Source organism: Hypomesus nipponensis, chromosome 12 (genome assembly GCF_054491055.1).
Source record: "Hypomesus nipponensis isolate SF chromosome 12, ASM5449105v1, whole genome shotgun sequence".
In the NCBI taxonomy this organism is placed as follows: domain Eukaryota; kingdom Metazoa; phylum Chordata; class Actinopteri; order Osmeriformes; family Osmeridae; genus Hypomesus; species Hypomesus nipponensis.
In genome coordinates, this window is record NC_140372.1 from 16014776 (window position 1) to 16042500 (window position 27725).

Genomic DNA, 27725 nt, shown 5'->3' on the forward strand with positions numbered 1-27725 from the left:
TCTTCGTTTACAGCGCTGGGCCCACGGCAGTGAAAGATCCTTCCATTTCACAAAAAAAGGAAAAAAGCAGGTGACAACCGGCACAATTGTGAAAAGGAACATTATCAGGAGCAGAGGAAGGAATCAAAAAGTTGTTGGAAATGCAGTGGAGGGACACTAAGTAAGAGAACTAAGGGTTCAGGGACGGAAGAATTTCAATTTCATAAAGCGAACATTTCATAAGAACAACTTGCCGACGAGGATGAGATTCGAACTCACGCGTGCAGAGCACAATGGATTAGCAGTCCATCGCCTTAACCACTCGGCCACTTCGTCATTTACAGCACTGGGCCCACGGCAGTGAAAGATCCTTCCATTTCACAAAAAAAGGAATAAAGCAGGTGACAACCGGCACAATTGTGAAAAGGAACATTATCAGGAGCAGAGGAAAGAATCAAAAAGTTGTTGGAAATGCAGTGGAGGGACACTAAGTAGGAGAACTAAGGGTTCAGGGACGGAAGAATTTCAATTTCATGAAGCGAACATGTCATAAGAACAACTTGCCGACGAGGATGAGATTCGAACTCACGCGTGCAGAGCACAATGGATTAGCAGTCCATCGCCTTAACCACTCGGCCACCTCGTCATACACAGCACTAGGCCCACGGCACTCTAGGCCCACGGCAGTGAAAGATCCTTCCATTTCACAAAAAAAGGAAAAAAGCAGGTGACAACAGGCACAATTGTGAAAAGGAACATTATCAGGAGCTGAAGAAGGATTCAAAGAGTTTTTGGAAAGGCAGTGGATGGACACTAAGTAGGAGAACTAAGGGTTCAGGGACGGAAGAATTTCAATTTCATAAAGCGAACATGTCATAAGCACAACTTGTCGACGAGGATGAGATTCGAACTCACGCATGCAGAGCACAATGGATTAGCAGTCCATCGCCTTAAATACTCGGCCACTTTGTCGTTTACAGCACTGGGCCCACGGCAGTGGAAGATCCTTCCATTTCACAAAAAAAGGAAAAAAGCAGGTGACAACAGGCACAATTGTAAAAAGGAACATTATCAGGAGCAGAGGAAGGAATCAAAGAGTTGTTGGAAAGGCAGTGGATGGACACTAAGTAGGAGAACTAAGGGTTTAGGGACGGAAGAATTTCAATTTCATAAGGCGGACATGTCATAAAGATGACTCACCGACGAGGATGAGATTCGAACTCACGCGTGCAGAGCACAATGGATTAGCAGTCCATCGCCTTAACCACTCGGCCACCTCGTCATTCACAGCACTAGGCCCACGGCACTAGGCCCACGGCAGTGAAAGATCCTTCCATTTCACAAAAAAAGGAAAAAAGCAGGTGACAACAGGCACAATTGTGAAAAGGAACATTATCAGGAGCTGAAGAAGGATTCAAAGAGTTGTTGGAAAGGCAGTGGGGGAGGCGGACACTAAAAAGGAGCAGTAACAGTTCAGGGACAACAGAATTTCAATTTCATAAGGCCTGTCACAAAGATGACTCGCCGACGAGATTGAAACTCACGCATGCAGAGCACAATGGATTAGCAGTCCATCGCCTTAACCACTCGGCCACCTCTTCGTTTACAGCGCTGGGCCCACGGCAGTGAAAGATCCTTCCATTTCACAAAAAAAGGAAAAAAGCAGGTGACAACCGGCACAATTGTGAAAAGGAACATTATCAGGAGCAGAGGAAGGAATCAAAAAGTTGTTGGAAATGCAGTGGAGGGACACTAAGTAAGAGAACTAAGGGTTCAGGGACGGAAGAATTTCAATTTCATAAAGCGAACATTTCATAAGAACAACTTGCCGACGAGGATGAGATTCGAACTCACGCGTGCAGAGCACAATGGATTAGCAGTCCATCGCCTTAACCACTCGGCCACTTCGTCATTTACAGCACTGGGCCCACGGCAGTGAAAGATCCTTCCATTTCACAAAAAAAGGAATAAAGCAGGTGACAACCGGCACAATTGTGAAAAGGAACATTATCAGGAGCAGAGGAAAGAATCAAAAAGTTGTTGGAAATGCAGTGGAGGGACACTAAGTAGGAGAACTAAGGGTTCAGGGACGGAAGAATTTCAATTTCATGAAGCGAACATGTCATAAGAACAACTTGCCGACGAGGATGAGATTCGAACTCACGCGTGCAGAGCACAATGGATTAGCAGTCCATCGCCTTAACCACTCGGCCACCTCGTCATACACAGCACTAGGCCCACGGCACTCTAGGCCCACGGCAGTGAAAGATCCTTCCATTTCACAAAAAAAGGAAAAAAGCAGGTGACAACAGGCACAATTGTGAAAAGGAACATTATCAGGAGCTGAAGAAGGATTCAAAGAGTTGTTGGAAAGGCAGTGGGGGAGGCGGACACTAAAAAGGAGCAGTAACAGTTCAGGGACAACAGAATTTCAATTTCATAAGGCCTGTCACAAAGATGACTCGCCGACGAGATTGAAACTCACGCATGCAGAGCACAATGGATTAGCAGTCCATCGCCTTAACCACTCGGCCACCTCTTCGTTTACAGCGCTGGGCCCACGGCAGTGAAAGATCCTTCCATTTCACAAAAAAAGGAAAAAAGCAGGTGACAACCGGCACAATTGTGAAAAGGAACATTATCAGGAGCAGAGGAAGGAATCAAAAAGTTGTTGGAAATGCAGTGGAGGGACACTAAGTAAGAGAACTAAGGGTTCAGGGACGGAAGAATTTCAATTTCATAAAGCGAACATTTCATAAGAACAACTTGCCGACGAGGATGAGATTCGAACTCACGCGTGCAGAGCACAATGGATTAGCAGTCCATCGCCTTAACCACTCGGCCACCTCGTCATACACAGCACTAGGCCCACGGCACTCTAGGCCCACGGCAGTGAAAGATCCTTCCATTTCACAAAAAAAGGAAAAAAGCAGGTGACAACAGGCACAATTGTGAAAAGGAACATTATCAGGAGCTGAAGAAGGATTCAAAGAGTTTTTGGAAAGGCAGTGGATGGACACTAAGTAGGAGAACTAAGGGTTCAGGGACGGAAGAATTTCAATTTCATAAAGCGAACATGTCATAAGCACAACTTGTCGACGAGGATGAGATTCGAACTCACGCATGCAGAGCACAATGGATTAGCAGTCCATCGCCTTAAATACTCGGCCACTTTGTCGTTTACAGCACTGGGCCCACGGCAGTGGAAGATCCTTCCATTTCACAAAAAAAGGAAAAAAGCAGGTGACAACAGGCACAATTGTAAAAAGGAACATTATCAGGAGCAGAGGAAGGAATCAAAGAGTTGTTGGAAAGGCAGTGGATGGACACTAAGTAGGAGAACTAAGGGTTTAGGGACGGAAGAATTTCAATTTCATAAGGCGGACATGTCATAAAGATGACTCACCGACGAGGATGAGATTCGAACTCACGCGTGCAGAGCACAATGGATTAGCAGTCCATCGCCTTAACCACTCGGCCACCTCGTCATTCACAGCACTAGGCCCACGGCACTAGGCCCACGGCAGTGAAAGATCCTTCCATTTCACAAAAAAAGGAAAAAAGCAGGTGACAACAGGCACAATTGTGAAAAGGAACATTATCAGGAGCTGAAGAAGGATTCAAAGAGTTGTTGGAAAGGCAGTGGGGGAGGCGGACACTAAAAAGGAGCAGTAACAGTTCAGGGACAACAGAATTTCAATTTCATAAGGCCTGTCACAAAGATGACTCGCCGACGAGATTGAAACTCACGCATGCAGAGCACAATGGATTAGCAGTCCATCGCCTTAACCACTCGGCCACCTCTTCGTTTACAGCGCTGGGCCCACGGCAGTGAAAGATCCTTCCATTTCACAAAAAAAGGAAAAAAGCAGGTGACAACCGGCACAATTGTGAAAAGGAACATTATCAGGAGCAGAGGAAGGAATCAAAAAGTTGTTGGAAATGCAGTGGAGGGACACTAAGTAAGAGAACTAAGGGTTCAGGGACGGAAGAATTTCAATTTCATAAAGCGAACATTTCATAAGAACAACTTGCCGACGAGGATGAGATTCGAACTCACGCGTGCAGAGCACAATGGATTAGCAGTCCATCGCCTTAACCACTCGGCCACTTCGTCATTTACAGCACTGGGCCCACGGCAGTGAAAGATCCTTCCATTTCACAAAAAAAGGAATAAAGCAGGTGACAACCGGCACAATTGTGAAAAGGAACATTATCAGGAGCAGAGGAAAGAATCAAAAAGTTGTTGGAAATGCAGTGGAGGGACACTAAGTAGGAGAACTAAGGGTTCAGGGACGGAAGAATTTCAATTTCATGAAGCGAACATGTCATAAGAACAACTTGCCGACGAGGATGAGATTCGAACTCACGCGTGCAGAGCACAATGGATTAGCAGTCCATCGCCTTAACCACTCGGCCACCTCGTCATACACAGCACTAGGCCCACGGCACTCTAGGCCCACGGCAGTGAAAGATCCTTCCATTTCACAAAAAAAGGAAAAAAGCAGGTGACAACAGGCACAATTGTGAAAAGGAACATTATCAGGAGCTGAAGAAGGATTCAAAGAGTTGTTGGAAAGGCAGTGGGGGAGGCGGACACTAAAAAGGAGCAGTAACAGTTCAGGGACAACAGAATTTCAATTTCATAAGGCCTGTCACAAAGATGACTCGCCGACGAGATTGAAACTCACGCATGCAGAGCACAATGGATTAGCAGTCCATCGCCTTAACCACTCGGCCACCTCTTCGTTTACAGCGCTGGGCCCACGGCAGTGAAAGATCCTTCCATTTCACAAAAAAAGGAAAAAAGCAGGTGACAACCGGCACAATTGTGAAAAGGAACATTATCAGGAGCAGAGGAAGGAATCAAAAAGTTGTTGGAAATGCAGTGGAGGGACACTAAGTAAGAGAACTAAGGGTTCAGGGACGGAAGAATTTCAATTTCATAAAGCGAACATTTCATAAGAACAACTTGCCGACGAGGATGAGATTCGAACTCACGCGTGCAGAGCACAATGGATTAGCAGTCCATCGCCTTAACCACTCGGCCACCTCGTCATACACAGCACTAGGCCCACGGCACTCTAGGCCCACGGCAGTGAAAGATCCTTCCATTTCACAAAAAAAGGAAAAAAGCAGGTGACAACAGGCACAATTGTGAAAAGGAACATTATCAGGAGCTGAAGAAGGATTCAAAGAGTTGTTGGAAAGGCAGTGGATGGACACTAAGTAGGAGAACTAAGGGTTCAGGGACGGAAGAATTTCAATTTCATAAGGCGGACATGTCATAAAGATGACTCACCAACGAGGATGAGATACGAACTCATGCGTGCAGAGCACAATGGATTAGCAGTCCATCGCCTTAACCACTCGGCCACTTCTTCATTTACAGCACTGGGCCCACGGCAGTGGAAGATCCTTCCATTTCACAAAAAAAGCAAAAAAGCAGGTGACAACAGGCACAATTGTGAAAAGGAACATTATCAGGAGCTGAAGAAGGATTCAAAGAGTTGTTGGAAAGGCAGTGGGGGAGGCGGACACTAAAAAGGAGCAGTAACAGTTCAGGGACAAAAGAATTTCAATTTCATAAGGCCGACATGTCATAAAGATGACTCGCCAACGAGATTGGAACTCACAAATGCAGAGCACAATGGATTAGCAGTCCATCGCCTTAACCACTCGGCCACCTCGTCGTTTACAGCACTGGGCCCACGGCAGTGAAAGATCCTTCCATTTCACAAAAAAAGGAAAAAAGCAGGTGACAACCGGCACAATTGTGAAAAGGAACATTATCAGGAGCAGAGGAAGGAATAAAAAAGTTGTTGGAAATGCCGTGGAGGGACACTAGGTAGGAGAACTAAGGGTTCAGGGACGGAAGAATTTCAATTTCATAAAGCGAACATGTCATAAGCACAACTTGTCGACGAGGATGAGATTCGAACTCACGCATGCAGAGCACAATGGATTAGCAGTCCATCGCCTTAAATACTCGGCCACTTTGTCGTTTACAGCACTGGGCCCACGGCAGTGGAAGATCCTTCCATTTCACAAAAAAAGGAAAAAAGCAGGTGACAACAGGCACAATTGTGAAAAGGAACATTATCAGGAGCAGAGGAAGGAATCAAAGAGTTGTTGGAAAGGCAGTGGATGGACACTAAGTAGGAGAACTAAGGGTTTAGGGACGCAAGAATTTCAATTTCATAAGGCCGACATGTCATAAAGATGACTCGCCAACGAGATTGGAACTCACAAATGCAGAGCACAATGGATTAGCAGTCCATCGCCTTAACCACTCGGCCACCTCGTCATTCACAGCACTAGGCCCACGGCACTAGGCCCACGGCAGTGAAAGATCCTTCCATTTCACAAAAAAAGGAAAAAAGCAGGTGACAACCGGCACATTTGTAAAAAGGAACATTATCAGGAGCTGAAGAAGGATTCAAAGAGTTTTTGGAAAGGCAGTGGATGGACACTAAGTAGGAGAACTAAGGGTTCAGGGACGGAAGAATTTCAATTTCATAAAGCGAACATGTCATAAGCACAACTTGTCGACGAGGATGAGATTCGAACTCACGCATGCAGAGCATAATGGATTAGCAGTCCATCGCCTTAAATACTCGGCCACTTTGTCGTTTACAGCACTGGGCCCACGGCAGTGGAAGATCCTTCCATTTCACAAAAAAAGGAAAAAAGCAGGTGACAACAGGCACAATTGTAAAAAGGAACATTATCAGGAGCAGAGGAAGGAATCAAAGAGTTGTTGGAAAGGCAGTGGATGGACACTAAGTAGGAGAACTAAGGGTTTAGGGACGGAAGAATTTCAATTTCATAAGGCGGACATGTCATAAAGATGACTCACCGACGAGGATGAGATTCGAACTCACGCGTGCAGAGCACAATGGATTAGCAGTCCATCGCCTTAACCACTCGGCCACCTCGTCATTCACAGCACTAGGCCCACGGCACTAGGCCCACGGCAGTGAAAGATCCTTCCATTTCACAAAAAAAGGAAAAAAGCAGGTGACAACAGGCACAATTGTGAAAAGGAACATTATCAGGAGCTGAAGAAGGATTCAAAGAGTTGTTGGAAAGGCAGTGGGGGAGGCGGACACTAAAAAGGAGCAGTAACAGTTCAGGGACAACAGAATTTCAATTTCATAAGGCCTGTCACAAAGATGACTCGCCGACGAGATTGAAACTCACGCATGCAGAGCACAATGGATTAGCAGTCCATCGCCTTAACCACTCGGCCACCTCTTCGTTTACAGCGCTGGGCCCACGGCAGTGAAAGATCCTTCCATTTCACAAAAAAAGGAAAAAAGCAGGTGACAACCGGCACAATTGTGAAAAGGAACATTATCAGGAGCAGAGGAAGGAATCAAAAAGTTGTTGGAAATGCAGTGGAGGGACACTAAGTAAGAGAACTAAGGGTTCAGGGACGGAAGAATTTCAATTTCATAAAGCGAACATTTCATAAGAACAACTTGCCGACGAGGATGAGATTCGAACTCACGCGTGCAGAGCACAATGGATTAGCAGTCCATCGCCTTAACCACTCGGCCACTTCGTCATTTACAGCACTGGGCCCACGGCAGTGAAAGATCCTTCCATTTCACAAAAAAAGGAATAAAGCAGGTGACAACCGGCACAATTGTGAAAAGGAACATTATCAGGAGCAGAGGAAAGAATCAAAAAGTTGTTGGAAATGCAGTGGAGGGACACTAAGTAGGAGAACTAAGGGTTCAGGGACGGAAGAATTTCAATTTCATGAAGCGAACATGTCATAAGAACAACTTGCCGACGAGGATGAGATTCGAACTCACGCGTGCAGAGCACAATGGATTAGCAGTCCATCGCCTTAACCACTCGGCCACCTCGTCATACACAGCACTAGGCCCACGGCACTCTAGGCCCACGGCAGTGAAAGATCCTTCCATTTCACAAAAAAAGGAAAAAAGCAGGTGACAACAGGCACAATTGTGAAAAGGAACATTATCAGGAGCTGAAGAAGGATTCAAAGAGTTTTTGGAAAGGCAGTGGATGGACACTAAGTAGGAGAACTAAGGGTTCAGGGACGGAAGAATTTCAATTTCATAAAGCGAACATGTCATAAGCACAACTTGTCGACGAGGATGAGATTCGAACTCACGCATGCAGAGCACAATGGATTAGCAGTCCATCGCCTTAAATACTCGGCCACTTTGTCGTTTACAGCACTGGGCCCACGGCAGTGGAAGATCCTTCCATTTCACAAAAAAAGGAAAAAAGCAGGTGACAACAGGCACAATTGTAAAAAGGAACATTATCAGGAGCAGAGGAAGGAATCAAAGAGTTGTTGGAAAGGCAGTGGATGGACACTAAGTAGGAGAACTAAGGGTTTAGGGACGGAAGAATTTCAATTTCATAAGGCGGACATGTCATAAAGATGACTCACCGACGAGGATGAGATTCGAACTCACGCGTGCAGAGCACAATGGATTAGCAGTCCATCGCCTTAACCACTCGGCCACCTCGTCATTCACAGCACTAGGCCCACGGCACTAGGCCCACGGCAGTGAAAGATCCTTCCATTTCACAAAAAAAGGAAAAAAGCAGGTGACAACAGGCACAATTGTGAAAAGGAACATTATCAGGAGCTGAAGAAGGATTCAAAGAGTTGTTGGAAAGGCAGTGGGGGAGGCGGACACTAAAAAGGAGCAGTAACAGTTCAGGGACAACAGAATTTCAATTTCATAAGGCCTGTCACAAAGATGACTCGCCGACGAGATTGAAACTCACGCATGCAGAGCACAATGGATTAGCAGTCCATCGCCTTAACCACTCGGCCACCTCTTCGTTTACAGCGCTGGGCCCACGGCAGTGAAAGATCCTTCCATTTCACAAAAAAAGGAAAAAAGCAGGTGACAACCGGCACAATTGTGAAAAGGAACATTATCAGGAGCAGAGGAAGGAATCAAAAAGTTGTTGGAAATGCAGTGGAGGGACACTAAGTAAGAGAACTAAGGGTTCAGGGACGGAAGAATTTCAATTTCATAAAGCGAACATTTCATAAGAACAACTTGCCGACGAGGATGAGATTCGAACTCACGCGTGCAGAGCACAATGGATTAGCAGTCCATCGCCTTAACCACTCGGCCACTTCGTCATTTACAGCACTGGGCCCACGGCAGTGAAAGATCCTTCCATTTCACAAAAAAAGGAATAAAGCAGGTGACAACCGGCACAATTGTGAAAAGGAACATTATCAGGAGCAGAGGAAAGAATCAAAAAGTTGTTGGAAATGCAGTGGAGGGACACTAAGTAGGAGAACTAAGGGTTCAGGGACGGAAGAATTTCAATTTCATGAAGCGAACATGTCATAAGAACAACTTGCCGACGAGGATGAGATTCGAACTCACGCGTGCAGAGCACAATGGATTAGCAGTCCATCGCCTTAACCACTCGGCCACCTCGTCATACACAGCACTAGGCCCACGGCACTCTAGGCCCACGGCAGTGAAAGATCCTTCCATTTCACAAAAAAAGGAAAAAAGCAGGTGACAACAGGCACAATTGTGAAAAGGAACATTATCAGGAGCTGAAGAAGGATTCAAAGAGTTGTTGGAAAGGCAGTGGGGGAGGCGGACACTAAAAAGGAGCAGTAACAGTTCAGGGACAACAGAATTTCAATTTCATAAGGCCTGTCACAAAGATGACTCGCCGACGAGATTGAAACTCACGCATGCAGAGCACAATGGATTAGCAGTCCATCGCCTTAACCACTCGGCCACCTCTTCGTTTACAGCGCTGGGCCCACGGCAGTGAAAGATCCTTCCATTTCACAAAAAAAGGAAAAAAGCAGGTGACAACCGGCACAATTGTGAAAAGGAACATTATCAGGAGCAGAGGAAGGAATCAAAAAGTTGTTGGAAATGCAGTGGAGGGACACTAAGTAAGAGAACTAAGGGTTCAGGGACGGAAGAATTTCAATTTCATAAAGCGAACATTTCATAAGAACAACTTGCCGACGAGGATGAGATTCGAACTCACGCGTGCAGAGCACAATGGATTAGCAGTCCATCGCCTTAACCACTCGGCCACTTCGTCATTTACAGCACTGGGCCCACGGCAGTGAAAGATCCTTCCATTTCACAAAAAAAGGAATAAAGCAGGTGACAACCGGCACAATTGTGAAAAGGAACATTATCAGGAGCAGAGGAAAGAATCAAAAAGTTGTTGGAAATGCAGTGGAGGGACACTAAGTAGGAGAACTAAGGGTTCAGGGACGGAAGAATTTCAATTTCATGAAGCGAACATGTCATAAGAACAACTTGCCGAGGAGGATGAGATTCGAACTCACGCGTGCAGAGCACAATGGATTAGAAGTCCATCGCCTTAACCACTCGGCCACCTCGTCATACACAGCACTAGGCCCACGGCACTCTAGGCCCACGGCAGTGAAAGATCCTTCCATTTCACAAAAAAAGGAAAAAAGCAGGTGACAACAGGCACAATTGTGAAAAGGAACATTATCAGGAGCTGAAGAAGGATTCAAAGAGTTGTTGGAAAGGCAGTGGATGGACACTAAGTAGGAGAACTAAGGGTTCAGGGACGGAAGAATTTCAATTTCATAAGGCGGACATGTCATAAAGATCACTCACCAACGAGGATGAGATACGAACTCATGCGTGCAGAGCACAATGGATTAGCAGTCCATCGCCTTAACTACTCGGCCACCTCGTTGTTTACAGCACTGGGCCCACGGCAGTGAAAGATCCTTCCATTTCACAAAAAAAGGAAAAAAGCAGGTGACAACCGGCACAATTGTGAAAAGGAACATTATCAGGAGCAGAGGAAGGAATAAAAAAGCTGTTGGAAATGCCGTGGAGGGACACTAGGTAGGAGAACTAAGGGTTCAGGGACGGAAGAATTTCAATTTCATAAAGCGAACATGTCATAAGCACAACTTGTCGACGAGGATGAGATTCGAACTCACGCATGCAGAGCACAATGGATTAGCAGTCCATCGCCTTAAATACTCGGCCACTTTGTCGTTTACAGCACTGGGCCCACGGCAGTGAAAGATCCTTCCATTTCACAAAAAAAGGAAAAAAGCAGGTGACAACCGGCACAATTGTGAAAAGGAACATTATCAGGAGCAGAGGAAGGAATCAAAAAGTTGTTGGAAATGCAGTGGAGGGACACTAAGTAGGAGAACTAAGGGTTCAGGGACGGAAGAATTTCAATTTCATAAAGCGAACATGTCATAAGCACAACTTATCGACGAGAATGAGATACGAACCCACGCGTGCAGAGCACAATGGATTAGCAGTCCATCGCCTTAAATACTCGGCCACTTTGTCGTTTACAGCACTGGGCCCACGGCAGTGGAAGATCCTTCCATTTCACAAAAAAAGGAAAAAAGCAGGTGACAACAGGCACAATTGTAAAAAGGAACATTATCAGGAGCAGAGGAAGGAATCAAAGAGTTGTTGGAAAGGCAGCGGATGGACACTAAGTAGGAGAACTAAGGGTTTAGGGACGGAAGAATTTCAATTTCATAAGGCGGGCATGTCATAAAGATGACTCACCGACGAGGATGAGATTCGAACTCACGCGTGCAGAGCACAATGGATTAGCAGTCCATCGCCTTAACCACTCGGCCACCTCGTCATTCACAGCACTAGGCCCACGGCACTAGGCCCACGGCAGTGAAAGATCCTTCCATTTCACAAAAAAAGGAAAAAAGCAGGTGACAACCGGCACATTTGTAAAAAGGAACATTATCAGGAGCTGAAGAAGGATTCAAAGAGTTTTTGGAAAGGCAGTGGATGGACACTAAGTAGGAGAACTAAGGGTTCAGGGACGGAAGAATTTCAATTTCATAAAGCGAACATGTCATAAGCACAACTTGTCGACGAGGATGAGATTCGAACTCACGCATGCAGAGCACAATGGATTAGCAGTCCATCGCCTTAAATACTCGGCCACTTTGTCGTTTACAGCACTGGGCCCACGGCAGTGGAAGATCCTTCCATTTCACAAAAAAAGGAAAAAAGCAGGTGACAACAGGCACAATTGTAAAAAGGAACATTATCAGGAGCAGAGGAAGGAATCAAAGAGTTGTTGGAAAGGCAGTGGATGGACACTAAGTAGGAGAACTAAGGGTTTAGGGACGGAAGAATTTCAATTTCATAAGGCGGACATGTCATAAAGATGACTCACCGACGAGGATGAGATTCGAACTCACGCGTGCAGAGCACAATGGATTAGCAGTCCATCGCCTTAACCACTCGGCCACCTCGTCATTCACAGCACTAGGCCCACGGCACTAGGCCCACGGCAGTGAAAGATCCTTCCATTTCACAAAAAAAGGAAAAAAGCAGGTGACAACAGGCACAATTGTGAAAAGGAACATTATCAGGAGCTGAAGAAGGATTCAAAGAGTTGTTGGAAAGGCAGTGGGGGAGGCGGACACTAAAAAGGAGCAGTAACAGTTCAGGGACAACAGAATTTCAATTTCATAAGGCCTGTCACAAAGATGACTCGCCGACGAGATTGAAACTCACGCATGCAGAGCACAATGGATTAGCAGTCCATCGCCTTAACCACTCGGCCACCTCGTCATACACAGCACTAGGCCCACGGCAGTAAAGATCCTTCCATTTCACAAAAAAAGGAAAAAAGCAGGTGACAACCGGCACATTTGTAAAAAGGAACATTATCAGGAGCTGAAGAAGGATTCAAAGAGTTTTTGGAAAGGCAGTGGATGGACACTAAGTAGGAGAACTAAGGGTTCAGGGACGGAAGAATTTCAATTTCATAAGGCGGACATGTCATAAAGATGACTCACTGACGAGGATGAGATACGAACCCACGCGTGCAGAGCACAATGGATTAGCAGTCCATCGCCTTAACCACTCGGCCACCTCGTTGTTTACAGCACCGGGCCCACGGCAGTGAAAGATCCTTCCATTTCACAAAAAAAGGAAAAAAGCAGGTGACAACAGGCACAATTGTAAAAAGGAACATTATCAGGAGCAGAGGAAGGAATCAAAGAGTTGTTGGAAAGGCAGTGGATGGACACTAAGTAGGAGAACTAAGGGTTTAGGGACGGAAGAATTTCAATTTCATAAGGCGGACATGTCATAAAGATGACTCACCGACGAGGATGAGATTCGAACTCACGCGTGCAGAGCACAATGGATTAGCAGTCCATCGCCTTAACCACTCGGCCACCTCGTCATACACAGCACTAGGCCCACGGCACTCTAGGCCCACGGCAGAGAAAGATCCTTCCATTTCACAAAAAAAGGAAAAAAGCAGGTGACAACAGGCACAATTGTGAAAAGGAACATTATCAGGAGCTGAAGAAGGATTCAAAGAGTTGTTGGAAAGGCAGTGGATGGACATTAAGTAGGAGAACTAAGGGTTCAGGGACGGAAGAATTTCAATTTCATAAGGCGGACATGTCATAAAGATGACTCACCAACGAGGATGAGATACGAACTCATGCGTGCAGAGCACAATGGATTAGCAGTCCATCGCCTTAACCACTCGGCCACTTCTTCATTTACAGCACTGGGCCCACGGCAGTGGAAGATCCTTCCATTTCACAAAAAAAGGAAAAAAGCAGGTGACAACAGGCACAATTGTGAAAAGGAACATTATCAGGAGCTGAAGAAGGATTCAAAGAGTTGTTGGAAAGGCAGTGGGGGAGGCGGACACTAAAAAGGAGCAGTAACAGTTCAGGGACAAAAGAATTTCAATTTCATAAGGCCGACATGTCATAAAGATGACTCGCCAACGAGATTGGAACTCACAAATGCAGAGCACAATGGATTAGCAGTCCATCGCCTTAACCACTCGGCCACCTCGTCGTTTACAGCACTGGGCCCACGGCAGTGAAAGATCCTTCCATTTCACAAAAAAAGGAAAAAAGCAGGTGACAACCGGCACAATTGTGAAAAGGAACATTATCAGGAGCAGAGGAAGGAATAAAAAAGTTGTTGGAAATGCCGTGGAGGGACACTAGGTAGGAGAACTAAGGGTTCAGGGACGGAAGAATTTCAATTTCATAAAGCGAACATGTCATAAGCACAACTTGTCGACGAGGATGAGATTCGAACTCACGCATGCAGAGCACAATGGATTAGCAGTCCATCGCCTTAAATACTCGGCCACTTTGTCAGGAGTAACAGGAGCAGTAACAGTTCAGGGACAACAGAATTTCAATTTCATAAGGCCTGTCACAAAGATGACTCGCCGACGAGATTGAAACTCACGCATGCAGAGCACAATGGATTAGCAGTCCATCGCCTTAACCACTCGGCCACCTCGTCATACACAGCACTAGGCCCACGGCAGTAAAGATCCTTCCATTTCACAAAAAAAGGAAAAAAGCAGGTGACAACCGGCACATTTGTAAAAAGGAACATTATCAGGAGCTGAAGAAGGATTCAAAGAGTTTTTGGAAAGGCAGTGGATGGACACTAAGTAGGAGAACTAAGGGTTCAGGGACGGAAGAATTTCAATTTCATAAGGCGGACATGTCATAAAGATGACTCACTGACGAGGATGAGATACGAACCCACGCGTGCAGAGCACAATGGATTAGCAGTCCATCGCCTTAACCACTCGGCCACCTCGTTGTTTACAGCACCGGGCCCACGGCAGTGAAAGATCCTTCCATTTCACAAAAAAAGGAAAAAAGCAGGTGACAACAGGCACAATTGTAAAAAGGAACATTATCAGGAGCAGAGGAAGGAATCAAAGAGTTGTTGGAAAGGCAGTGGATGGACACTAAGTAGGAGAACTAAGGGTTTAGGGACGGAAGAATTTCAATTTCATAAGGCGGACATGTCATAAAGATGACTCACCGACGAGGATGAGATTCGAACTCACGCGTGCAGAGCACAATGGATTAGCAGTCCATCGCCTTAACCACTCGGCCACCTCGTCATACACAGCACTAGGCCCACGGCACTCTAGGCCCACGGCAGTGAAAGATCCTTCCATTTCACAAAAAAAGGAAAAAAGCAGGTGACAACAGGCACAATTGTGAAAAGGAACATTATCAGGAGCTGAAGAAGGATTCAAAGAGTTGTTGGAAAGGCAGTGGATGGACACTAAGTAGGAGAACTAAGGGTTCAGGGACGGAAGAATTTCAATTTCATAAGGCGGACATGTCATAAAGATGACTCACCAACGAGGATGAGATACGAACTCATGCGTGCAGAGCACAATGGATTAGCAGTCCATCGCCTTAACCACTCGGCCACTTCTTCATTTACAGCACTGGGCCCACGGCAGTGGAAGATCCTTCCATTTCACAAAAAAAGGAAAAAAGCAGGTGACAACAGGCACAATTGTGAAAAGGAACATTATCAGGAGCTGAAGAAGGATTCAAAGAGTTGTTGGAAAGGCAGTGGGGGAGGCGGACACTAAAAAGGAGCAGTAACAGTTCAGGGACAAAAGAATTTCAATTTCATAAGGCCGACATGTCATAAAGATGACTCGCCAACGAGATTGGAACTCACAAATGCAGAGCACAATGGATTAGCAGTCCATCGCCTTAACCACTCGGCCACCTCGTCGTTTACAGCACTGGGCCCACGGCAGTGAAAGATCCTTCCATTTCACAAAAAAAGGAAAAAAGCAGGTGACAACCGGCACAATTGTGAAAAGGAACATTATCAGGAGCAGAGGAAGGAATAAAAAAGTTGTTGGAAATGCCGTGGAGGGACACTAGGTAGGAGAACTAAGGGTTCAGGGACGGAAGAATTTCAATTTCATAAAGCGAACATGTCATAAGCACAACTTGTCGACGAGGATGAGATTCGAACTCACGCATGCAGAGCACAATGGATTAGCAGTCCATCGCCTTAAATACTCGGCCACTTTGTCGTTTACAGCACTGGGCCCACGGCAGTGGAAGATCCTTCCATTTCACAAAAAAAGGAAAAAAGCAGGTGACAACAGGCACAATTGTGAAAAGGAACATTATCAGGAGCAGAGGAAGGAATCAAAGAGTTGTTGGAAAGGCAGTGGATGGACACTAAGTAGGAGAACTAAGGGTTTAGGGACGCAAGAATTTCAATTTCATAAGGCCGACATGTCATAAAGATGACTCGCCAACGAGATTGGAACTCACAAATGCAGAGCACAATGGATTAGCAGTCCATCGCCTTAACCACTCGGCCACCTCGTCATTCACAGCACTAGGCCCACGGCACTAGGCCCACGGCAGTGAAAGATCCTTCCATTTCACAAAAAAAGGAAAAAAGCAGGTGACAACCGGCACATTTGTAAAAAGGAACATTATCAGGAGCTGAAGAAGGATTCAAAGAGTTTTTGGAAAGGCAGTGGATGGACACTAAGTAGGAGAACTAAGGGTTCAGGGACGGAAGAATTTCAATTTCATAAAGCGAACATGTCATAAGCACAACTTGTCGACGAGGATGAGATTCGAACTCACGCATGCAGAGCACAATGGATTAGCAGTCCATCGCCTTAAATACTCGGCCACTTTGTCGTTTACAGCACTGGGCCCACGGCAGTGGAAGATCCTTCCATTTCACAAAAAAAGGAAAAAAGCAGGTGACAACAGGCACAATTGTAAAAAGGAACATTATCAGGAGCAGAGGAAGGAATCAAAGAGTTGTTGGAAAGGCAGTGGATGGACACTAAGTAGGAGAACTAAGGGTTTAGGGGCGGAAGAATTTCAATTTCATAAGGCGGACATGTCATAAAGATGACTCACCGACGAGGATGAGATTCGAACTCACGCGTGCAGAGCACAATGGATTAGCAGTCCATCGCCTTAACCACTCGGCCACCTCGTCATTCACAGCACTAGGCCCACGGCACTAGGCCCACGGCAGTGAAAGATCCTTCCATTTCACAAAAAAAGGAAAAAAGCAGGTGACAACAGGCACAATTGTGAAAAGGAACATTATCAGGAGCTGAAGAAGGATTCAAAGAGTTGTTGGAAAGGCAGTGGGGGAGGCGGACACTAAAAAGGAGCAGTAACAGTTCAGGGACAACAGAATTTCAATTTCATAAGGCCTGTCACAAAGATGACTCGCCGACGAGATTGAAACTCACGCATGCAGAGCACAATGGATTAGCAGTCCATCGCCTTAACCACTCGGCCACCTCTTCGTTTACAGCGCTGGGCCCACGGCAGTGAAAGATCCTTCCATTTCACAAAAAAAGGAAAAAAGCAGGTGACAACCGGCACAATTGTGAAAAGGAACATTATCAGGAGCAGAGGAAGGAATCAAAAAGTTGTTGGAAATGCAGTGGAGGGACACTAAGTAAGAGAACTAAGGGTTCAGGGACGGAAGAATTTCAATTTCATAAAACGAACATTTCATAAGAACAACTTGCCGACGAGGATGAGATTCGAACTCACGCGTGCAGAGCACAATGGATTAGCAGTCCATCGCCTTAACCACTCGGCCACTTCGTCATTTACAGCACTGGGCCCACGGCAGTGAAAGATCCTTCCATTTCACAAAAAAAGGAATAAAGCAGGTGACAACCGGCACAATTGTGAAAAGGAACATTATCAGGAGCAGAGGAAAGAATCAAAAAGTTGTTGGAAATGCAGTGGAGGGACACTAAGTAGGAGAACTAAGGGTTCAGGGACGGAAGAATTTCAATTTCATGAAGCGAACATGTCATAAGAACAACTTGCCGACGAGGATGAGATTCGAACTCACGCGTGCAGAGCACAATGGATTAGCAGTCCATCGCCTTAACCACTCGGCCACCTCGTCATACACAGCACTAGGCCCACGGCACTCTAGGCCCACGGCAGTGAAAGATCCTTCCATTTCACAAAAAAAGGAAAAAAGCAGGTGACAACAGGCACAATTGTGAAAAGGAACATTATCAGGAGCTGAAGAAGGATTCAAAGAGTTGTTGGAAAGGCAGTGGATGGACACTAAGTAGGAGAACTAAGGGTTCAGGGACGGAAGAATTTCAATTTCATAAGGCGGACATGTCATAAAGATCACTCACCAACGAGGATGAGATACGAACTCATGCGTGCAGAGCACAATGGATTAGCAGTCCATCGCCTTAACTACTCGACCACCTCGTTGTTTACAGCACTGGGCCCACGGCAGTGAAAGATCCTTCCATTTCACAAAAAAAGGAAAAAAGCAGGTGACAACCGGCACAATTGTGAAAAGGAACATTATCAGGAGCAGAGGAAGGAATAAAAAAGCTGTTGGAAATGCAGTGGAGGGACACTAGGTAGGAGAACTAAGGGTTCAGGGACGGAAGAATTTCAATTTCATAAAGCGAACATGTCATAAGCACAACTTGTCGACGAGGATGAGATTCGAACTCACGCATGCAGAGCACAATGGATTAGCAGTCCATCGCCTTAAATACTCGGCCACTTTGTCGTTTACAGCACTGGGCCCACGGCAGTGGAAGATCCTTCCATTTCACAAAAAAAGGAAAAAAGCAGGTGACAACAGGCACAATTGTGAAAAGGAACATTATCAGGAGCTGAAGAAGGATTCAAAGAGTTGTTAGAAAGGCAGTGGATGGACACTAAGTAGGAGAACTAAGGGTTCAAGGACGGAAGAATTTCAATTTCATAAGGCCGACATGTCATAAAGATGACTCATTGACGAGGATGAGATACGAACCCACGCGTGCAGAGCACAATGGATTAGCAGTCCATCGCCTTAACCACTCGGCCACCTCGTTGTTTACAGCACCGGGCCCACGGCAGTGAAAGATCCTTCCATTTCACAAAAAAAGGAAAAAAGCAGGTGACAACAGGCACAATTGTAAAAAGGAACATTATCAGGAGCAGAGGAAGGAATCAAAGAGTTGTTGGAAAGGCAGTGGATGGACACTAAGTAGGAGAACTAAGGGTTTAGGGACGGAAGAATTTCAATTTCATAAGGCGGACATGTCATAAAGATGACTCACCGACGAGGATGAGATTCGAACTCACGCGTGCAGAGCACAATGGATTAGCAGTCCATCGCCTTAACCACTCGGCCACCTCGTCATTCACAGCACTAGGCCCACGGCACTAGGCCCACGGCATTGAAAGATCCTTCCATTTCACAAAAAAAGGAAAAAAGCAGGTGACAACCGGCACATTTGTAAAAAGGAACATTATCAGGAGCTGAAGAAGGATTCAAAGAGTTTTTGGAAAGGCAGTGGATGGACACTAAGTAGGAGAACTAAGGGTTCAGGGACGGAAGAATTTCAATTTCATAAAGCGAACATGTCATAAGCACAACTTGTCGACGAGGATGAGATTCGAACTCACGCATGCAGAGCACAATGGATTAGCAGTCCATCGCCTTAAATACTCGGCCACTTTGTCGTTTACAGCACTGGGCCCACGGCAGTGGAAGATCCTTCCATTTCACAAAAAAAGGAAAAAAGCAGGTGACAACAGGCACAATTGTAAAAAGGAACATTATCAGGAGCAGAGGAAGGAATCAAAGAGTTGTTGGAAAGGCAGTGGATGGACACTAAGTAGGAGAACTAAGGGTTCAGGGACGGAAGAATTTCAATTTCATAAAGCGAACATGTCATAAGCACAACTTGTCGACGAGGATGAGATTCGAACTCACGCATGCAGAGCACAATGGATTAGCAGTCCATCGCCTTAAATACTCGGCCACTTTGTCAGGAGTAACAGGAGCAGTAACAGTTCAGGGACAACAGAATTTCAATTTCATAAGGCCTGTCACAAAGATGACTCGCCGACGAGATTGAAACTCACGCATGCAGAGCACAATGGATTAGCAGTCCATCGCCTTAACCACTCGGCCACCTCTTCGTTTACAGCGCTGGGCCCACGGCAGTGAAAGATCCTTCCATTTCACAAAAAAAGGAAAAAAGCAGGTGACAACCGGCACAATTGTGAAAAGGAACATTATCAGGAGCAGAGGAAGGAATCAAAAAGTTGTTGGAAATGCAGTGGAGGGACACTAAGTAAGAGAACTAAGGGTTCAGGGACGGAAGAATTTCAATTTCATAAAGCGAACATTTCATAAGAACAACTTGCCGACGAGGATGAGATTCGAACTCACGCGTGCAGAGCACAATGGACTAGCAGTCCATCGCCTTAACCACTCGGCCACCTCGTCATTTACAGCACTGGGCCCACGGCAGTAAAGATCCTTCCATTTCACAAAAAAAGGAAAAAAGCAGGTGACAACCGGCACATTTGTAAAAAGGAACATTATCAGGAGCTGAAGAAGGATTCAAAGCGTTTCTGGAAAGGCAGTGGATGGACACTAAGTAGGAGAACTAAGGGTTCAGGGACGGAAGAATTTCAATTTCATAAGGCGGACATGTCATAAAGATGACTCACTGACGAGGATGAGATACGAACCCACGCGTGCAGAGCACAATGGATTAGCAGTCCATCGCCTTAACCACTCAGCCACCTCGTTGTTTACAGCACCGGGCCCACGGCAGTGAAAGATCCTTCCATTTCACAAAAAAAGGAAAAAAGCAGGTGACAACAGGCACAATTGTAAAAAGGAACATTATCAGGAGCAGAGGAAGGAATCAAAGAGTTGTTGGAAAGGCAGTGGATGGACACTAAGTAGGAGAACTAAGGGTTATGGGACGGAAGAATTTCAATTTCATAAGGCGGACATGTCATAAAGATGACTCACCGACGAGGATGAGATTCGAACTCACGCGTGCAGAGCACAATGGATTAGCAGTCCATCGCCTTAACCACTCGGCCACCTCGTCATACACAGCACTAGGCCCACGGCACTCTAGGCCCACGGCAGTGAAAGATCCTTCCATTTCACAAAAAAAGGAATAAAGCAGGTGACAACCGGCACAATTGTGAAAAGGAACATTATCAGGAGCAGAGGAAAGAATCAAAAAGTTGTTGGAAATGCAGTGGAGGGACACTAAGTAGGAGAACTAAGGGTTCAGGGACGGAAGAATTTCAATTTCATGAAGCGAACATGTCATAAGAACAACTTGCCGACGAGGATGAGATTCGAACTCACGCGTGCAGAGCACAATGGATTAGCAGTCCATCGCCTTAACCACTCGGCCACCTCGTCATACACAGCACTAGGCCCACGGCACTCTAGGCCCACGGCAGTGAAAGATCCTTCCATTTCACAAAAAAAGGAAAAAAGCAGGTGACAACAGGCACAATTGTGAAAAGGAACATTATCAGGAGCTGAAGAAGGATTCAAAGAGTTGTTGGAAAGGCAGTGGATGGACACTAAGTAGGAGAACTAAGGGTTCAGGGACGGAAGAATTTCAATTTCATAAGGCGGACATGTCATAAAGATCACTCACCAACGAGGATGAGATTCGAACTCACGCGTGCAGAGCACAATGGACTAGCAGTCCATCGCCTTAACCACTCGGCCACCTCGTCATTTACAGCACTGGGCCCACGGCAGTAAAGATCCTTCCATTTCACAAAAAAAGGAAAAAAGCAGGTGACAACCGGCACATTTGTAAAAAGGAACATTATCAGGAGCTGAAGAAGGATTCAAAGCGTTTCTGGAAAGGCAGTGGATGGACACTAAGTAGGAGAACTAAGGGTTCAGGGACGGAAGAATTTCAATTTCATAAGGCGGACATGTCATAAAGATGACTCACTGACGAGGATGAGATACGAACCCACGCGTGCAGAGCACAATGGATTAGCAGTCCATCGCCTTAACCACTCAGCCACCTCGTTGTTTACAGCACCGGGCCCACGGCAGTGAAAGATCCTTCCATTTCACAAAAAAAGGAAAAAAGCAGGTGACAACAGGCACAATTGTAAAAAGGAACATTATCAGGAGCAGAGGAAGGAATCAAAGAGTTGTTGGAAAGGCAGTGGATGGACACTAAGTAGGAGAACTAAGGGTTATGGGACGGAAGAATTTCAATTTCATAAGGCGGACATGTCATAAAGATGACTCACCGACGAGGATGAGATTCGAACTCACGCGTGCAGAGCACAATGGATTAGCAGTCCATCGCCTTAACCACTCGGCCACCTCGTCATACACAGCACTAGGCCCACGGCACTCTAGGCCCACGGCAGTGAAAGATCCTTCCATTTCACAAAAAAAGGAATAAAGCAGGTGACAACCGGCACAATTGTGAAAAGGAACATTATCAGGAGCAGAGGAAAGAATCAAAAAGTTGTTGGAAATGCAGTGGAGGGACACTAAGTAGGAGAACTAAGGGTTCAGGGACGGAAGAATTTCAATTTCATGAAGCGAACATGTCATAAGAACAACTTGCCGACGAGGATGAGATTCGAACTCACGCGTGCAGAGCACAATGGATTAGCAGTCCATCGCCTTAACCACTCGGCCACCTCGTCATACACAGCACTAGGCCCACGGCACTCTAGGCCCACGGCAGTGAAAGATCCTTCCATTTCACAAAAAAAGGAAAAAAGCAGGTGACAACAGGCACAATTGTGAAAAGGAACATTATCAGGAGCTGAAGAAGGATTCAAAGAGTTGTTGGAAAGGCAGTGGATGGACACTAAGTAGGAGAACTAAGGGTTCAGGGACGGAAGAATTTCAATTTCATAAGGCGGACATGTCATAAAGATCACTCACCAACGAGGATGAGATACGAACTCATGCGTGCAGAGCACAATGGATTAGCAGTCCATCGCCTTAACTACTCGACCACCTCGTTGTTTACAGCACTGGGCCCACGGCAGTGAAAGATCCTTCCATTTCACAAAAAAAGGAAAAAAGCAGGTGACAACCGGCACAATTGTGAAAAGGAACATTATCAGGAGCAGAGGAAGGAATAAAAAAGCTGTTGGAAATGCAGTGGAGGGACACTAGGTAGGAGAACTAAGGGTTCAGGGACGGAAGAATTTCAATTTCATAAAGCGAACATGTCATAAGCACAACTTGTCGACGAGGATGAGATTCGAACTCACGCATGCAGAGCACAATGGATTAGCAGTCCATCGCCTTAAATACTCGGCCACTTTGTCGTTTACAGCACTGGGCCCACGGCAGTGGAAGATCCTTCCATTTCACAAAAAAAGGAAAAAAGCAGGTGACAACAGGCACAATTGTGAAAAGGAACATTATCAGGAGCTGAAGAAGGATTCAAAGAGTTGTTAGAAAGGCAGTGGATGGACACTAAGTAGGAGAACTAAGGGTTCAAGGACGGAAGAATTTCAATTTCATAAGGCCGACATGTCATAAAGATGACTCATTGACGAGGATGAGATACGAACCCACGCGTGCAGAGCACAATGGATTAGCAGTCCATCGCCTTAACCACTCGGCCACCTCGTTGTTTACAGCACCGGGCCCACGGCAGTGAAAGATCCTTCCATTTCACAAAAAAAGGAAAAAAGCAGGTGACAACAGGCACAATTGTAAAAAGGAACATTATCAGGAGCAGAGGAAGGAATCAAAGAGTTGTTGGAAAGGCAGTGGATGGACACTAAGTAGGAGAACTAAGGGTTTAGGGACGGAAGAATTTCAATTTCATAAGGCGGACATGTCATAAAGATGACTCACCGACGAGGATGAGATTCGAACTCACGCGTGCAGAGCACAATGGATTAGCAGTCCATCGCCTTAACCACTCGGCCACCTCGTCATTCACAGCACTAGGCCCACGGCACTAGGCCCACGGCATTGAAAGATCCTTCCATTTCACAAAAAAAGGAAAAAAGCAGGTGACAACCGGCACATTTGTAAAAAGGAACATTATCAGGAGCTGAAGAAGGATTCAAAGAGTTTTTGGAAAGGCAGTGGATGGACACTAAGTAGGAGAACTAAGGGTTCAGGGACGGAAGAATTTCAATTTCATAAGGCGGACATGTCATAAAGATCACTCACCAACGAGGATGAGATACGAACTCATGCGTGCAGAGCACAATGGATTAGCAGTCCATCGCCTTAACTACTCGGCCACCTCGTTGTTTACAGCACTGGGCCCACGGCAGTGAAAGATCCTTCCATTTCACAAAAAAAGGAAAAAAGCAGGTGACAACCGGCACAATTGTGAAAAGGAACATTATCAGGAGCAGAGGAAGGAATAAAAATGCTGTTGGAAATGCAGTGGAGGGACACTAGGTAGGAGAACTAAGGGTTCAGGGACGGAAGAATTTCAATTTCATAAAGCGAACATGTCATAAGCACAACTTGTCGACGAGGATGAGATTCGAACTCACGCATGCAGAGCACAATGGATTAGCAGTCCATCGCCTTAAATACTCGGCCACTTTGTCGATTACAGCACTGGGCCCACGGCAGTGGAAGATCCTTCCATTTCACAAAAAAAGGAAAAAAGCAGGTGACAACAGGCACAATTGTGAAAAGGAACATTATCAGGAGCTGAAGAAGGATTCAAAGAGTTGTTAGAAAGGCAGTGGATGGACACTAAGTAGGAGAACTAAGGGTTCAGGGACGGAAGAATTTCAATTTCATAAGGCCGACATGTCATAAAGATGACTCATTGACGAGGATGAGATACGAACCCACGCGTGCAGAGCACAATGGATTAGCAGTCCATCGCCTTAACCACTCGGCCACCTCGTTGTTTACAGCACCGGGCCCACGGCAGTGAAAGATCCTTCCATTTCACAAAAAAAGGAAAAAAGCAGGTGACAACAGGCACAATTGTAAAAAGGAACATTATCAGGAGCAGAGGAAGGAATCAAAGAGTTGTTGGAAAGGCAGTGGATGGACACTAAGTAGGAGAACTAAGGGTTTAGGGACGGAAGAATTTCAATTTCATAAGGCGGACATGTCATAAAGATGACTCACCGACGAGGATGAGATTCGAACTCACGCGTGCAGAGCACAATGGATTAGCAGTCCATCGCCTTAACCACTCGGCCACCTCGTCATTCACGGCACTAGGCCCACGGCACTAGGCCCACGGCAGTGAAAGATCCTTCCATTTCACAAAAAAAGGAAAAAAGCAGGTGACAACCGGCACATTTGTAAAAAGGAACATTATCAGGAGCTGAAGAAGGATTCAAAGAGTTTTTGGAAAGGCAGTGGATGGACACTAAGTAGGAGAACTAAGGGTTCAGGGACGGAAGAATTTCAATTTCATAAAGCGAACATGTCATAAGCACAACTTGTCGACGAGGATGAGATTCGAACTCACGCATGCAGAGCACAATGGATTAGCAGTCCATCGCCTTAAATACTCGACCACTTTGTCGTTTACAGCACTGGGCCCACGGCAGTGGAAGATCCTTCCATTTCACAAAAAAAGGAAAAAAGCAGGTGACAACAGGCACAATTGTAAAAAGGAACATTATCAGGAGCAGAGGAAGGAATCAAAGAGTTGTTGGAAAGGCAGTGGATGGACACTAAGTAGGAGAACTAAGGGTTCAGGGACGGAAGAATTTCAATTTCATAAAGCGAACATGTCATAAGCACAACTTGTCGACGAGGATGAGATTCGAACTCACGCATGCAGAGCACAATGGATTAGCAGTCCATCGCCTTAAATACTCGGCCACTTTGTCAGGAGTAACAGGAGCAGTAACAGTTCAGGGACAACAGAATTTCAATTTCATAAGGCCTGTCACAAAGATGACTCGCCGACGAGATTGAAACTCACGCATGCAGAGCACAATGGATTAGCAGTCCATCGCCTTAACCACTCGGCCACCTCTTCGTTTACAGCGCTGGGCCCACGGCAGTGAAAGATCCTTCCATTTCACAAAAAAAGGAAAAAAGCAGGTGACAACCGGCACAATTGTGAAAAGGAACATTATCAGGAGCAGAGGAAGGAATCAAAAAGTTGTTGGAAATGCAGTGGAGGGACACTAAGTAAGAGAACTAAGGGTTCAGGGACGGAAGAATTTCAATTTCATAAAGCGAACATTTCATAAGAACAACTTGCCGACGAGGATGAGATTCGAACTCACGCGTGCAGAGCACAATGGACTAGCAGTCCATCGCCTTAACCACTCGGCCACCTCGTCATTTACAGCACTGGGCCCACGGCAGTAAAGATCCTTCCATTTCACAAAAAAAGGAAAAAAGCAGGTGACAACCGGCACATTTGTAAAAAGGAACATTATCAGGAGCTGAAGAAGGATTCAAAGCGTTTCTGGAAAGGCAGTGGATGGACACTAAGTAGGAGAACTAAGGGTTCAGGGACGGAAGAATTTCAATTTCATAAGGCGGACATGTCATAAAGATGACTCACTGACGAGGATGAGATACGAACCCACGCGTGCAGAGCACAATGGATTAGCAGTCCATCGCCTTAACCACTCAGCCACCTCGTTGTTTACAGCACCGGGCCCACGGCAGTGAAAGATCCTTCCATTTCACAAAAAAAGGAAAAAAGCAGGTGACAACAGGCACAATTGTAAAAAGGAACATTATCAGGAGCAGAGGAAGGAATCAAAGAGTTGTTGGAAAGGCAGTGGATGGACACTAAGTAGGAGAACTAAGGGTTATGGGACGGAAGAATTTCAATTTCATAAGGCGGACATGTCATAAAGATGACTCACCGACGAGGATGAGATTCGAACTCACGCGTGCAGAGCACAATGGATTAGCAGTCCATCGCCTTAACCACTCGGCCACCTCGTCATACACAGCACTAGGCCCACGGCACTCTAGGCCCACGGCAGTGAAAGATCCTTCCATTTCACAAAAAAAGGAAAAAAGCAGGTGACAACAGGCACAATTGTGAAAAGGAACATTATCAGGAGCTGAAGAAGGATTCAAAGAGTTGTTGGAAAGGCAGTGGATGGACACTAAGTAGGAGAACTAAGGGTTCAGGGACGGAAGAATTTCAATTTCATAAGGCGGACATGTCATAAAAATCACTCACCAACGAGGATGAGATACGAACTCATGCGTGCAGAGCACAATGGATTAGCAGTCCATCGCCTTAACCACTCGGCCACCTCGTTGTTTACAGCACTGGGCCCACGGCAGTGAAAGATCCTTCCATTTCACAAAAAAAGGAAAAAAGCAGGTGACAACCGGCACAATTGTGAAAAGGAACATTATCAGGAGCAGAGGAAGGAATAAAAAAGCTGTTGGAAATGCAGTGGAGGGACACTAGGTAGGAGAACTAAGGGTTCAGGGACGGAAGAATTTCAATTTCATAAAGCGAACATGTCATAAGCACAACTTGTCGACGAGGATGAGATTCGAACTCACGCATGCAGAGCACAATGGATTAGCAGTCCATCGCCTTAAATACTCGGCCACTTTGTCGTTTACAGCACTGGGCCCACGGCAGTGGAAGATCCTTCCATTTCACAAAAAAAGGAAAAAAGCAGGTGACAACAGGCACAATTGTAAAAAGGAACATTATCAGGAGCAGAGGAAGGAATCAAAGAGTTGTTGGAAAGGCAGTGGATGGATACTAAGTAGGAGAACTAAGGGTTTATGGACGGAAGAATTTCAATTTCATAAGGCGGACATGTCATAAAGATGACTCACCGACGAGGATGAGATTCGAACTCACGCGTGCAGAGCACAATGGATTAGCAGTCCATCGCCTTAACCACTCTGCCACCTCAACATTCACAGCACTAGGCCCACGGCACTAGGCCCACGGCAGTGAAAGATCCTTCCATTTCACAAAAAAAGGAAAAAAGCAGGTGACAACAGACACAATTGTGAAAAGGAACATTATCAGGAGCTGAAGAAGGATTCAAAGAGTTGTTGGAAATGCAGTGGAGGGACACTAAGTAGGAGAACTAAGGGTTCAGGGACGGAAGAATTTCAATTTCATAAAGCGAACATGTCATAAGGACAACTTGTCGA

The 27725-nt window shown here is 45.9% G+C and overlaps 52 non-coding genes across 52 annotated transcripts in view; all 52 read right to left on the reverse strand.

Annotated features, from left to right (window-relative positions):
* Positions 1–233: 233 nt before the first annotated feature.
* Positions 234–315, reverse strand: trnas-gcu (transfer RNA serine (anticodon GCU)). The gene has a single exon. It is a non-coding gene; the product is annotated as a tRNA-Ser (tRNA).
* A 228-nt stretch (positions 316–543) lies between these two features.
* trnas-gcu (transfer RNA serine (anticodon GCU)) lies at positions 544–625 on the reverse strand. Its single transcript has one exon. It is a non-coding gene; the product is annotated as a tRNA-Ser (tRNA).
* Positions 626–1179: 554 nt separating this feature from the next.
* Positions 1180–1261, reverse strand: trnas-gcu (transfer RNA serine (anticodon GCU)). Its single transcript has one exon. It is a non-coding gene; the product is annotated as a tRNA-Ser (tRNA).
* A 547-nt stretch (positions 1262–1808) lies between these two features.
* Positions 1809–1890, reverse strand: trnas-gcu (transfer RNA serine (anticodon GCU)). Its single transcript has one exon. It is a non-coding gene; the product is annotated as a tRNA-Ser (tRNA).
* A 228-nt stretch (positions 1891–2118) lies between these two features.
* Positions 2119–2200, reverse strand: trnas-gcu (transfer RNA serine (anticodon GCU)). Its single transcript has one exon. It is a non-coding gene; the product is annotated as a tRNA-Ser (tRNA).
* Positions 2201–2749: 549 nt separating this feature from the next.
* On the reverse strand, positions 2750–2831 carry trnas-gcu (transfer RNA serine (anticodon GCU)). Its single transcript has one exon. It is a non-coding gene; the product is annotated as a tRNA-Ser (tRNA).
* A 554-nt stretch (positions 2832–3385) lies between these two features.
* Positions 3386–3467, reverse strand: trnas-gcu (transfer RNA serine (anticodon GCU)). Its single transcript has one exon. It is a non-coding gene; the product is annotated as a tRNA-Ser (tRNA).
* Positions 3468–4014: 547 nt separating this feature from the next.
* On the reverse strand, positions 4015–4096 carry trnas-gcu (transfer RNA serine (anticodon GCU)). Its single transcript has one exon. It is a non-coding gene; the product is annotated as a tRNA-Ser (tRNA).
* Positions 4097–4324: 228 nt separating this feature from the next.
* Positions 4325–4406, reverse strand: trnas-gcu (transfer RNA serine (anticodon GCU)). The gene has a single exon. It is a non-coding gene; the product is annotated as a tRNA-Ser (tRNA).
* Positions 4407–4955: 549 nt separating this feature from the next.
* On the reverse strand, positions 4956–5037 carry trnas-gcu (transfer RNA serine (anticodon GCU)). Its single transcript has one exon. It is a non-coding gene; the product is annotated as a tRNA-Ser (tRNA).
* A 244-nt stretch (positions 5038–5281) lies between these two features.
* trnas-gcu (transfer RNA serine (anticodon GCU)) lies at positions 5282–5363 on the reverse strand. The gene has a single exon. It is a non-coding gene; the product is annotated as a tRNA-Ser (tRNA).
* Positions 5364–6838: 1475 nt separating this feature from the next.
* On the reverse strand, positions 6839–6920 carry trnas-gcu (transfer RNA serine (anticodon GCU)). The gene has a single exon. It is a non-coding gene; the product is annotated as a tRNA-Ser (tRNA).
* A 547-nt stretch (positions 6921–7467) lies between these two features.
* Positions 7468–7549, reverse strand: trnas-gcu (transfer RNA serine (anticodon GCU)). Its single transcript has one exon. It is a non-coding gene; the product is annotated as a tRNA-Ser (tRNA).
* Positions 7550–7777: 228 nt separating this feature from the next.
* trnas-gcu (transfer RNA serine (anticodon GCU)) lies at positions 7778–7859 on the reverse strand. Its single transcript has one exon. It is a non-coding gene; the product is annotated as a tRNA-Ser (tRNA).
* A 554-nt stretch (positions 7860–8413) lies between these two features.
* Positions 8414–8495, reverse strand: trnas-gcu (transfer RNA serine (anticodon GCU)). The gene has a single exon. It is a non-coding gene; the product is annotated as a tRNA-Ser (tRNA).
* Positions 8496–9042: 547 nt separating this feature from the next.
* trnas-gcu (transfer RNA serine (anticodon GCU)) lies at positions 9043–9124 on the reverse strand. The gene has a single exon. It is a non-coding gene; the product is annotated as a tRNA-Ser (tRNA).
* Positions 9125–9352: 228 nt separating this feature from the next.
* trnas-gcu (transfer RNA serine (anticodon GCU)) lies at positions 9353–9434 on the reverse strand. The gene has a single exon. It is a non-coding gene; the product is annotated as a tRNA-Ser (tRNA).
* Positions 9435–9983: 549 nt separating this feature from the next.
* On the reverse strand, positions 9984–10065 carry trnas-gcu (transfer RNA serine (anticodon GCU)). The gene has a single exon. It is a non-coding gene; the product is annotated as a tRNA-Ser (tRNA).
* Positions 10066–10293: 228 nt separating this feature from the next.
* Positions 10294–10375, reverse strand: trnar-ucu (transfer RNA arginine (anticodon UCU)). The gene has a single exon. It is a non-coding gene; the product is annotated as a tRNA-Arg (tRNA).
* A 244-nt stretch (positions 10376–10619) lies between these two features.
* On the reverse strand, positions 10620–10701 carry trnas-gcu (transfer RNA serine (anticodon GCU)). Its single transcript has one exon. It is a non-coding gene; the product is annotated as a tRNA-Ser (tRNA).
* Positions 10702–11549: 848 nt separating this feature from the next.
* On the reverse strand, positions 11550–11631 carry trnas-gcu (transfer RNA serine (anticodon GCU)). Its single transcript has one exon. It is a non-coding gene; the product is annotated as a tRNA-Ser (tRNA).
* A 552-nt stretch (positions 11632–12183) lies between these two features.
* On the reverse strand, positions 12184–12265 carry trnas-gcu (transfer RNA serine (anticodon GCU)). Its single transcript has one exon. It is a non-coding gene; the product is annotated as a tRNA-Ser (tRNA).
* Positions 12266–12811: 546 nt separating this feature from the next.
* Positions 12812–12893, reverse strand: trnas-gcu (transfer RNA serine (anticodon GCU)). The gene has a single exon. It is a non-coding gene; the product is annotated as a tRNA-Ser (tRNA).
* A 228-nt stretch (positions 12894–13121) lies between these two features.
* trnas-gcu (transfer RNA serine (anticodon GCU)) lies at positions 13122–13203 on the reverse strand. The gene has a single exon. It is a non-coding gene; the product is annotated as a tRNA-Ser (tRNA).
* Positions 13204–14527: 1324 nt separating this feature from the next.
* trnas-gcu (transfer RNA serine (anticodon GCU)) lies at positions 14528–14609 on the reverse strand. The gene has a single exon. It is a non-coding gene; the product is annotated as a tRNA-Ser (tRNA).
* A 228-nt stretch (positions 14610–14837) lies between these two features.
* On the reverse strand, positions 14838–14919 carry trnas-gcu (transfer RNA serine (anticodon GCU)). The gene has a single exon. It is a non-coding gene; the product is annotated as a tRNA-Ser (tRNA).
* A 1801-nt stretch (positions 14920–16720) lies between these two features.
* On the reverse strand, positions 16721–16802 carry trnas-gcu (transfer RNA serine (anticodon GCU)). The gene has a single exon. It is a non-coding gene; the product is annotated as a tRNA-Ser (tRNA).
* Positions 16803–17349: 547 nt separating this feature from the next.
* Positions 17350–17431, reverse strand: trnas-gcu (transfer RNA serine (anticodon GCU)). The gene has a single exon. It is a non-coding gene; the product is annotated as a tRNA-Ser (tRNA).
* Positions 17432–17659: 228 nt separating this feature from the next.
* On the reverse strand, positions 17660–17741 carry trnas-gcu (transfer RNA serine (anticodon GCU)). Its single transcript has one exon. It is a non-coding gene; the product is annotated as a tRNA-Ser (tRNA).
* A 244-nt stretch (positions 17742–17985) lies between these two features.
* Positions 17986–18067, reverse strand: trnas-gcu (transfer RNA serine (anticodon GCU)). The gene has a single exon. It is a non-coding gene; the product is annotated as a tRNA-Ser (tRNA).
* Positions 18068–18605: 538 nt separating this feature from the next.
* trnas-gcu (transfer RNA serine (anticodon GCU)) lies at positions 18606–18687 on the reverse strand. Its single transcript has one exon. It is a non-coding gene; the product is annotated as a tRNA-Ser (tRNA).
* A 228-nt stretch (positions 18688–18915) lies between these two features.
* Positions 18916–18997, reverse strand: trnas-gcu (transfer RNA serine (anticodon GCU)). Its single transcript has one exon. It is a non-coding gene; the product is annotated as a tRNA-Ser (tRNA).
* Positions 18998–20011: 1014 nt separating this feature from the next.
* Positions 20012–20093, reverse strand: trnas-gcu (transfer RNA serine (anticodon GCU)). Its single transcript has one exon. It is a non-coding gene; the product is annotated as a tRNA-Ser (tRNA).
* Positions 20094–20320: 227 nt separating this feature from the next.
* On the reverse strand, positions 20321–20402 carry trnas-gcu (transfer RNA serine (anticodon GCU)). Its single transcript has one exon. It is a non-coding gene; the product is annotated as a tRNA-Ser (tRNA).
* A 228-nt stretch (positions 20403–20630) lies between these two features.
* trnas-gcu (transfer RNA serine (anticodon GCU)) lies at positions 20631–20712 on the reverse strand. Its single transcript has one exon. It is a non-coding gene; the product is annotated as a tRNA-Ser (tRNA).
* A 244-nt stretch (positions 20713–20956) lies between these two features.
* Positions 20957–21038, reverse strand: trnas-gcu (transfer RNA serine (anticodon GCU)). The gene has a single exon. It is a non-coding gene; the product is annotated as a tRNA-Ser (tRNA).
* Positions 21039–21282: 244 nt separating this feature from the next.
* Positions 21283–21364, reverse strand: trnas-gcu (transfer RNA serine (anticodon GCU)). Its single transcript has one exon. It is a non-coding gene; the product is annotated as a tRNA-Ser (tRNA).
* A 227-nt stretch (positions 21365–21591) lies between these two features.
* On the reverse strand, positions 21592–21673 carry trnas-gcu (transfer RNA serine (anticodon GCU)). The gene has a single exon. It is a non-coding gene; the product is annotated as a tRNA-Ser (tRNA).
* A 228-nt stretch (positions 21674–21901) lies between these two features.
* Positions 21902–21983, reverse strand: trnas-gcu (transfer RNA serine (anticodon GCU)). Its single transcript has one exon. It is a non-coding gene; the product is annotated as a tRNA-Ser (tRNA).
* Positions 21984–22227: 244 nt separating this feature from the next.
* Positions 22228–22309, reverse strand: trnas-gcu (transfer RNA serine (anticodon GCU)). Its single transcript has one exon. It is a non-coding gene; the product is annotated as a tRNA-Ser (tRNA).
* A 244-nt stretch (positions 22310–22553) lies between these two features.
* trnas-gcu (transfer RNA serine (anticodon GCU)) lies at positions 22554–22635 on the reverse strand. Its single transcript has one exon. It is a non-coding gene; the product is annotated as a tRNA-Ser (tRNA).
* A 538-nt stretch (positions 22636–23173) lies between these two features.
* trnas-gcu (transfer RNA serine (anticodon GCU)) lies at positions 23174–23255 on the reverse strand. Its single transcript has one exon. It is a non-coding gene; the product is annotated as a tRNA-Ser (tRNA).
* Positions 23256–23483: 228 nt separating this feature from the next.
* Positions 23484–23565, reverse strand: trnas-gcu (transfer RNA serine (anticodon GCU)). Its single transcript has one exon. It is a non-coding gene; the product is annotated as a tRNA-Ser (tRNA).
* A 242-nt stretch (positions 23566–23807) lies between these two features.
* trnas-gcu (transfer RNA serine (anticodon GCU)) lies at positions 23808–23889 on the reverse strand. Its single transcript has one exon. It is a non-coding gene; the product is annotated as a tRNA-Ser (tRNA).
* Positions 23890–24427: 538 nt separating this feature from the next.
* trnas-gcu (transfer RNA serine (anticodon GCU)) lies at positions 24428–24509 on the reverse strand. The gene has a single exon. It is a non-coding gene; the product is annotated as a tRNA-Ser (tRNA).
* A 228-nt stretch (positions 24510–24737) lies between these two features.
* trnas-gcu (transfer RNA serine (anticodon GCU)) lies at positions 24738–24819 on the reverse strand. Its single transcript has one exon. It is a non-coding gene; the product is annotated as a tRNA-Ser (tRNA).
* Positions 24820–25833: 1014 nt separating this feature from the next.
* On the reverse strand, positions 25834–25915 carry trnas-gcu (transfer RNA serine (anticodon GCU)). Its single transcript has one exon. It is a non-coding gene; the product is annotated as a tRNA-Ser (tRNA).
* A 227-nt stretch (positions 25916–26142) lies between these two features.
* trnas-gcu (transfer RNA serine (anticodon GCU)) lies at positions 26143–26224 on the reverse strand. The gene has a single exon. It is a non-coding gene; the product is annotated as a tRNA-Ser (tRNA).
* A 228-nt stretch (positions 26225–26452) lies between these two features.
* Positions 26453–26534, reverse strand: trnas-gcu (transfer RNA serine (anticodon GCU)). The gene has a single exon. It is a non-coding gene; the product is annotated as a tRNA-Ser (tRNA).
* A 244-nt stretch (positions 26535–26778) lies between these two features.
* On the reverse strand, positions 26779–26860 carry trnas-gcu (transfer RNA serine (anticodon GCU)). The gene has a single exon. It is a non-coding gene; the product is annotated as a tRNA-Ser (tRNA).
* Positions 26861–27398: 538 nt separating this feature from the next.
* Positions 27399–27480, reverse strand: trnas-gcu (transfer RNA serine (anticodon GCU)). Its single transcript has one exon. It is a non-coding gene; the product is annotated as a tRNA-Ser (tRNA).
* A 242-nt stretch (positions 27481–27722) lies between these two features.
* The window catches only part of trnas-gcu (transfer RNA serine (anticodon GCU)), an 82-nt gene continuing 79 nt past the window's right edge, over positions 27723–27725 (reverse strand). The window contains exon 1 of the tRNA in view: positions 27723–27725. This exon is cut by the window's right edge and continues 79 nt beyond it. This is a non-coding gene — a tRNA (tRNA-Ser).